The following is a 7,216-nucleotide window of genomic DNA, read 5'->3' on the forward strand; positions in this document are numbered from 1 at the left end:
GGAACGGAGACCTACAAGTCAGTCCCGAATTTGTAGAAGAATGAAGGCACAACGCGCGCGTAACGCAGTACTTCGCACGTATATTGTATGACAGCCTTGAGACGGCCACGGAGTTAAACGACGATGGAGGGCTTTAACAAGGTGAATTTATCCTCCCGGACGACGTCATCTTTACGAGCCGCGCGGCGTAAAAAGCGGTGCGAGGTTTCCACGGGCGACGTAAATTTCTCGGCGCGCATCCCGACCTTGGTTTGTAGATGGACGCCGTAAAACAGTTAAGGGCAACGAATGGGACTGAGCGTATCTCTCCGCGTATTGGGGCCAGAACGAACGAAACTTATTCGCCGACTTATTATCCCGCGAATGCGAATTCGCGCAGCGATTACGGTTTTCATGGCATAGTTCGGGCTTTTAAAATTGCAAACGAAACGAAACAGTTTCGGACTGTTAACGGAAATGGACTGCAGGAACCGGAATGAAACTCGGGGAAGGCGGAGGGGGGAGGGGGGGGGAATTGTGTATAGTGCATCATATTAGACGAGGAACGTAAAAAGTTGCATTTCTACATATTTTATTACAATTTATTTAGCAAAAATACACGTTGCAACATTTTTGAGCTAATCTGTCCTGTGAAAACATAAACACACTGTTCTCAAGCTCTGGTCTGGCAAGGAGAATTTAATATTGATAAATAACGAAATCTTATTTTTCTTGAGTTGGTCATTATACAGTATCTTAATTTATGCTATAGTCACCTACATGTTTTATATTAAAAAAATTCTAACGGCTCCGCCGAAATATAGAGAGTTGTCTATATTTTGACAAAAAAAAAAATTGTTTCGAATTTCGATGGAAGATATTCTCTCATTAGTAGTAAAATGATCGTAATTATAAACCCGAAAGAAATTCGAATAGAATGTTTTGCAGGCAAGATACATACAGTGTACTCCTATTATTAACACTTATCACAAAGCAGTCAAAAATGATTGGTTTGTAAATTTTTCAAATTTATAATGGTGCATTTTCTTAGATTTTCTGTGATTTTTGTTTCCTTCTTCGGTCCTCTTTTTTAAAAAAACGTATTTATTAAATGGTACAAATAAGTATATAAGTTAATCGTCAGTAGTTTTAGTGTTAAACACAACAAATTTATCATTTATACGTGCGTTTTGAAAAATAATTTTATACGTCACATAAATATCTATATTGTTTTGCAAAATCATTAAGAAACATACAGAAGTTGGCATTATTTACATATTTACATTTACACATTTACATACTGTTCACCATCGGAAGCAGATCACGCTTTTCCTTCGCACATACCTCAGGCATTTAAACTGGTTACGAATGAGGAATGAACATGATAATTACTGCGCTTTTCTACATTTTCAACTGCTTTGAAACACTTTATTGCAGTTTGAATACAAAATATCAAGATAACAGCGGCTCACAACAGATGGGTAAAGATACCATCCGCGCTGGCGCATAATGTAAAAACTGAAATGCACAAGTAGTAAAACGGTCGTAATTATGAACGTGAAAGAATACAATGTTTTGCAAGCAAGCGATGAGGATATTTTCTGCATTGCGTCTTGTTAAACGCACCGTGCAATTCGACTCCGCGCATTCCTCCGATTCGCATTCGCGCCGTTTGAAACTGCAGTTGAAGTTTAATCTAGAAAACAAGTGTACGTTTTAATTGCTCTGTGTTCTAAGCGAGTTCCACATTATACGAATTATTTGAACTTTAAATCGGGGCGACGCAGAATCGCATTTCCCGCAAAGCTGCAAACTGACGGAGATAGGCTTATCGGAGTTGCGTACGGAATCGCAAAGGGTTTCGATGATGTCCGACGGGAGTGGATTAACGACAGAGCTAATCTTCTTTCGTGAAAAAGAATTTTCGATAATGATTTTATCCGAAATTATAATAGCGTTTTTATTAATGTTTCAATATGCATGATGTAATAATGACGCCACTGCATTTATCACGGACGAAATTTCATAACTTTACAGCGTATAAATTTTGCATTTTCTAATTGACAACGCTTGTCAGTCGCCATCGATTTTTAATTAATTTTTAACGGCAAACAAATGAAAATGTGTCGATGCACCGCATAATCTAAATACCGTTTAATCACGAGCATGTGATGCATTTAAACCGCCGAGCATTCAAGCCGAGCTTACACTTCGAAGGACTTACGTTTCAAATAGGATTCTAGCGATTGTGCGATGGATCACGCGAGACCAAATTACGACAAGAGAACGCGATACGACTTCACCGATCTATATATATATTTCTGTAAAGAACATCAACACGAATTATTACGAATGTAATTTATAATAGATATCTGTATACTATTGTTTCATAAAAAAACGAAATAACAAAACATCTGTGTACGTGATCTCAAATTATCCCCTCTCATTTCATATATTTCCCTTTTTTCACCCTTCGTAACGAGGAGAAAATGAAACGTATTTAATTGAACGTAGTTAAAAAAAAAATTTGAATGCAAAATGCAAATTTACGAAAATAACATAAAACATCTATTAACATTCCCATGGACCTCGCATTTTATTATTTGATTGTACAAGCAAACAGAAGAGATAAAGCTAGACATTACGGGACAAACTTTATAGGCAAAAAGCCATAAATCTATTTGCGTGATGCCACCTCGATTAAATGCGAGAGAAGGAGAGTGCCGTAATTCAGGGGATAACAAACAAATAATCTTTTTATATCCCAGATCACGTGTATTCGATAGCGGGTCGCAATAGCTTGTACGATAAAGTACCTTGATTCTTTTCTGTATCGTGTTGTGCGATTGTATAAAGGGTCAACGGTGAACGGCAACATAAATCTGTGGCGGAATACCATAAATCTCGATGGCGTCGTATTATGATTACGTGCGAGCATTATTCCGTAAGTGGTGTATAACTCATTTGTGCTCTCAAACATACCAGCGAGCGCTCGTAGATCTTTCGCGTGGCCCTCCGCTTAATGCGGCCTAGGTGTTGTTGGAGAAGCGCTCTATAGATAGCTATCTGCAAAGTTTCAGGTACCTGCCGATGCCGCAACTGATGGAACATCCACACGGACGGGTCACGTCAGAATCCCTGTCTCAGATACGTCAGATAGTAGGTGATAAGGGAAGATAAAAATGATGTGACAGTCGATTTAACTTTGAATGCTTCAAGTTCATATTTTATATAAGCTCACGCGTTTTTCCTCGGTGCGAAATGATTATCAATTAGACGTCGATGTCGAATTGATGTCGAAATCATCGTATCGATGTCGATTCGACATCAATTCATTGATGTCATTTCTCGCTGGGTAACACTCCTCTATCTATGTGCGGAATCTTTCACCGACCTCAAATCATTTTTTTCCAAAAAAATCGGGAATGCTATTTCATTTTTTTAAATATTAAATAACATCTGTGTATATGATGTAATTGTAAAAGCAATCAATGAATTGAATTTCGTATTGAATTTCCATAAGAAAGGAAAATAAACTATTTTATCGAACTCAATAGCCAATGGCCAATTGGGTCAAACTATGACCCAATTAGCTTTTGATTGCAAAGCGTATAAAAAATATAATTAATTTTAATTAACTAAAACCAACTATCCACAATTGTCAATATTATAACAATTAAAACGACGCGATAGTTTTGTACACAAATAAATTAATCTTAACAATTAAATTGCGAAGAAAAATCTAATAATATAGTTATTGCGTTTGTGTGCAATTTTTAGAAGATAAACGAGTGTTAATTAACGATTATTAAATAAAAACGCAAATTAATAAAATAAATTCGAGTTGCAGTATAAATGCAACTGATTGAGACATATTTACGATCGATACGCAGAATCAATATCGATTCCTGTTTTTCGAATTGATTCTTTGTTGTCGGAGAAACGACATTTCCACTTCTCTTTGACATCATAATTGAAAGTGCTGATTTCTCGCTCCCAATTTTGATGCGAATGCAACAGTAACAATGCGTGTCGAGTCTGCCAAGAGGCGGTAATCATCGCGACTACTGAATAGCGTAATAGTAACAGCCTTCTTGAAGGACTTTTGAATGAAAACTATTGGCAATGGAAGTGTGTCATCTTAGTGTAACAATCTTCAATCTACGTCTTGGAGTAACAATCTTCTTAATGTAACAATCTTCAAATAACAACGCGATACATTAAATCGCAGCGCACTAGCTTTGAAACTTCAGAAATGGCAGCGTTAGTAACTTGCGCAGTTCAGCTAGGAGGAATTGCATCCTGTTACATGTCCGCGGCAGAAACTTTACGAGACTATAAGCATGTTAGACGATTAAACTGCCTCGCGTATGCTCGAGAAACGTTTGTTATTTGGGATAGCTTATCTATTTAAGATGACCAAAAGATGTTGTGTATGCTTAAAAATGATCGAACACCCCAATGTTTCGCCTTCCGATTTTATTTCGCATTGAATGCGTCAGATACTGAAACATTCATCTCCGCGTGGCCGCTTGTATGTTCATTAACTGCATTTTTATTTTATTGAATGTTTTCAAGAGATAATTTCTGCTAAGATATAAAATAAACATGAAAAGCTTATGTATTTGATGACAATATTTCTTGTTGGCAATTTAATGATTACAGGCGTCGCTTTCCAAAGAATTAAATAAGGCAATAAAATATTTTGGTTGACAGCATGCATTTATACTATTACAGTTAAATTAGTTAAGAATATCAAATAATTGCTAAATATATATTTTATTATGCTACAATATATCTAGAATACCGTAGATGGGAGTTGAGAAATAAAAGGCCCGATTACATGCAAATGATTTATTAATAAACATTATAAAAATCAACACAATGCATTATAATTCAAAATTAAACGCAGGTATTCACACTCGTTCCGAAATCTACGATGATCATATTATAAATTTATGTTTCTCGCGCAACGTATATTCATATTCATTTTTTAACGATACATACATAGAATCCAATCTCACAAATGTAACATTAAATAAAATATGATAAGCCATTTAATTAATAAAAATTGAAAGCAGAATTTGAAATTAACATAAAATGAAATGGAATAAATTTATCACTATACTGTCACTCGGCTTGAATTTTAAATGATCGCTATACAACATACAAACGTAATACCGAAGGAAATAATGTTCTTAAAGAGAAATGAGGTGTAGAAGATAAATCGACGATTGGATTTTGGCTTTGGCTTGCATTGAAGCATAAATCATAAAATAATTATTGACGATTCTGATATTAATTCCATTGCATATTTCATGAGAAACATTAATCAGATGAATTGCGTTATTTCTCAATCTTATCTTTCATAACTTGAAGGATAAAAATACAAATTATTAATAAAAATATATTGATATATGCATCAGTGTAGCTTTGATTTATATAACTTGCATATCGTAAAAATATTTAATTAAATTTAATGTATATTTAGAGAGTAAACGTTAAATTAAATAAATATTAAAATTTATTTTAAACCTAAAATTATTTTTATATTAATTTCACAATTTAATATACCTACTTTATTCTTCAAGCCTATTGATTAATGTTAAACAAAACCGCTAAATTAATTAATTATTCTGTGGTATTTTTAAAAATAATCATAAATGTGTCTGCACCAAATATGGCAAGAATATAAAAAAAATTGATTTAACAGTTTTACAGTTAATGAAGAATTTGCGGCATCGTGAGGAATGTACATTGTAGATTAAGTTTATAGAATACACTTTAGATCTCACATCTCGTTTATGATGGGCGTTGTTTCATGTATTACAAACAAGAACACGTAACATCGTTGCTTCGTTAGAAGTTTGTTAGCGTAACATAAAGGTGTAATAAGTAACGTTACAAAGCGAATGTTACCGTTAACAAGTTATCATAAAAGATACAATGTGTCTCAAAGCGTCGCGTTTTCTTCCGCTACAAAATACACGGAGGAGAAAAAAATATTACAAAAAGTCAAGAGTGTCCTTCTCCAAAGAGGAAATTAAAACATTCGATTTTATATTAAAAAGTATGATTTAATGAGAATTTTAAATATCTTTTCTTGTCCGTATCTCATTGCTTTAATTTATTTTTCGAAGTAGCAAGAGCTAAAAAAAATCTGTTTGCTTTAAGTAAAAAAAAAAAATATGCGATAAATTTAAGACGCCCTATAGGAATTTTATTATTATCAACAGAAACTTTCGCTCTGAAATTGCGCTTAATCTGGAAGAGAGCTGTCCGGCGCGTGTACTTTATGCGCGATCGGTATTTTCACTTCCCCATTCTCTGCCTCATTCCTGCCTGAGTCCTATAAGGGTAGGAGGGTCTGACGCGTTCCGAGGTAGTACGAATCGATAAGAAGTCATCCACCCCGAATACAAATACACGATCTTTTCCACGTAGAATATTGTTCGATATCCCAATATTCTGATATCGTTTCTCGCATCAATTATGAACTGCAAAATCACGGATTTTATATAGATAATTCCTTCAGGAACTAAGATCCTTGAAATATTATTGTATGTGTGATGTATTTTTGAAGTTTAATCCTTTGACTGAACCACGTACGCTCAACCGTGAAATACATTTGAAAAACGCGGAAAACGTTCTTTCGATGAAACAAATGCAGATAAAAACAACTGAGGGCATTTCCACTTGAGAGCGACGAGGTTTCGAGGTATAGAAAAGAGATAAAACACCATATAGTGATGTTTTATCCCGGATCGTTCATAGAGAAAAGCCACTGTAGTGCCATTTCGCTCTAACGAATTGGTTAGCGGGAAGTCACTATAGTGACGTGTAGTAAAAAGAATTTTAAAAAAGGGTAATAAAAAATTAATAATGAATATGATTGAATGTGAACATGACTGCACTTTACGTATCAATTGTAAGATGAAAAAGAAACCCTCTACTCAATCGGTCAAAGCTGTTTTATCTCAAAAGATCGTTTATAGAGGAAAACCTGCACTATAGTTTTGTTCTAAAGAATTGGTTAGCGGGAAACCACTATATAGTCAATAGTGACGCGTAATAAAAACACGGAGAAAATTTTTTTAAATTTACCCTGAAAATCATGTTAATTGTGAGACAATACAGTATTTAGGCAAATTTTACTGTGCACTACAATAAGTATGTATTTTACTACAGTAAAATTTGCCTAAATACTATATTGTTCCACAATTAACATGATTTTCAG

The sequence above is a fragment of the Wasmannia auropunctata genome, unplaced genomic scaffold, assembly GCF_000956235.1.
Source record: "Wasmannia auropunctata unplaced genomic scaffold, wasmannia.A_1.0 LD336037.1, whole genome shotgun sequence".
Classification (NCBI taxonomy): domain Eukaryota; kingdom Metazoa; phylum Arthropoda; class Insecta; order Hymenoptera; family Formicidae; genus Wasmannia; species Wasmannia auropunctata.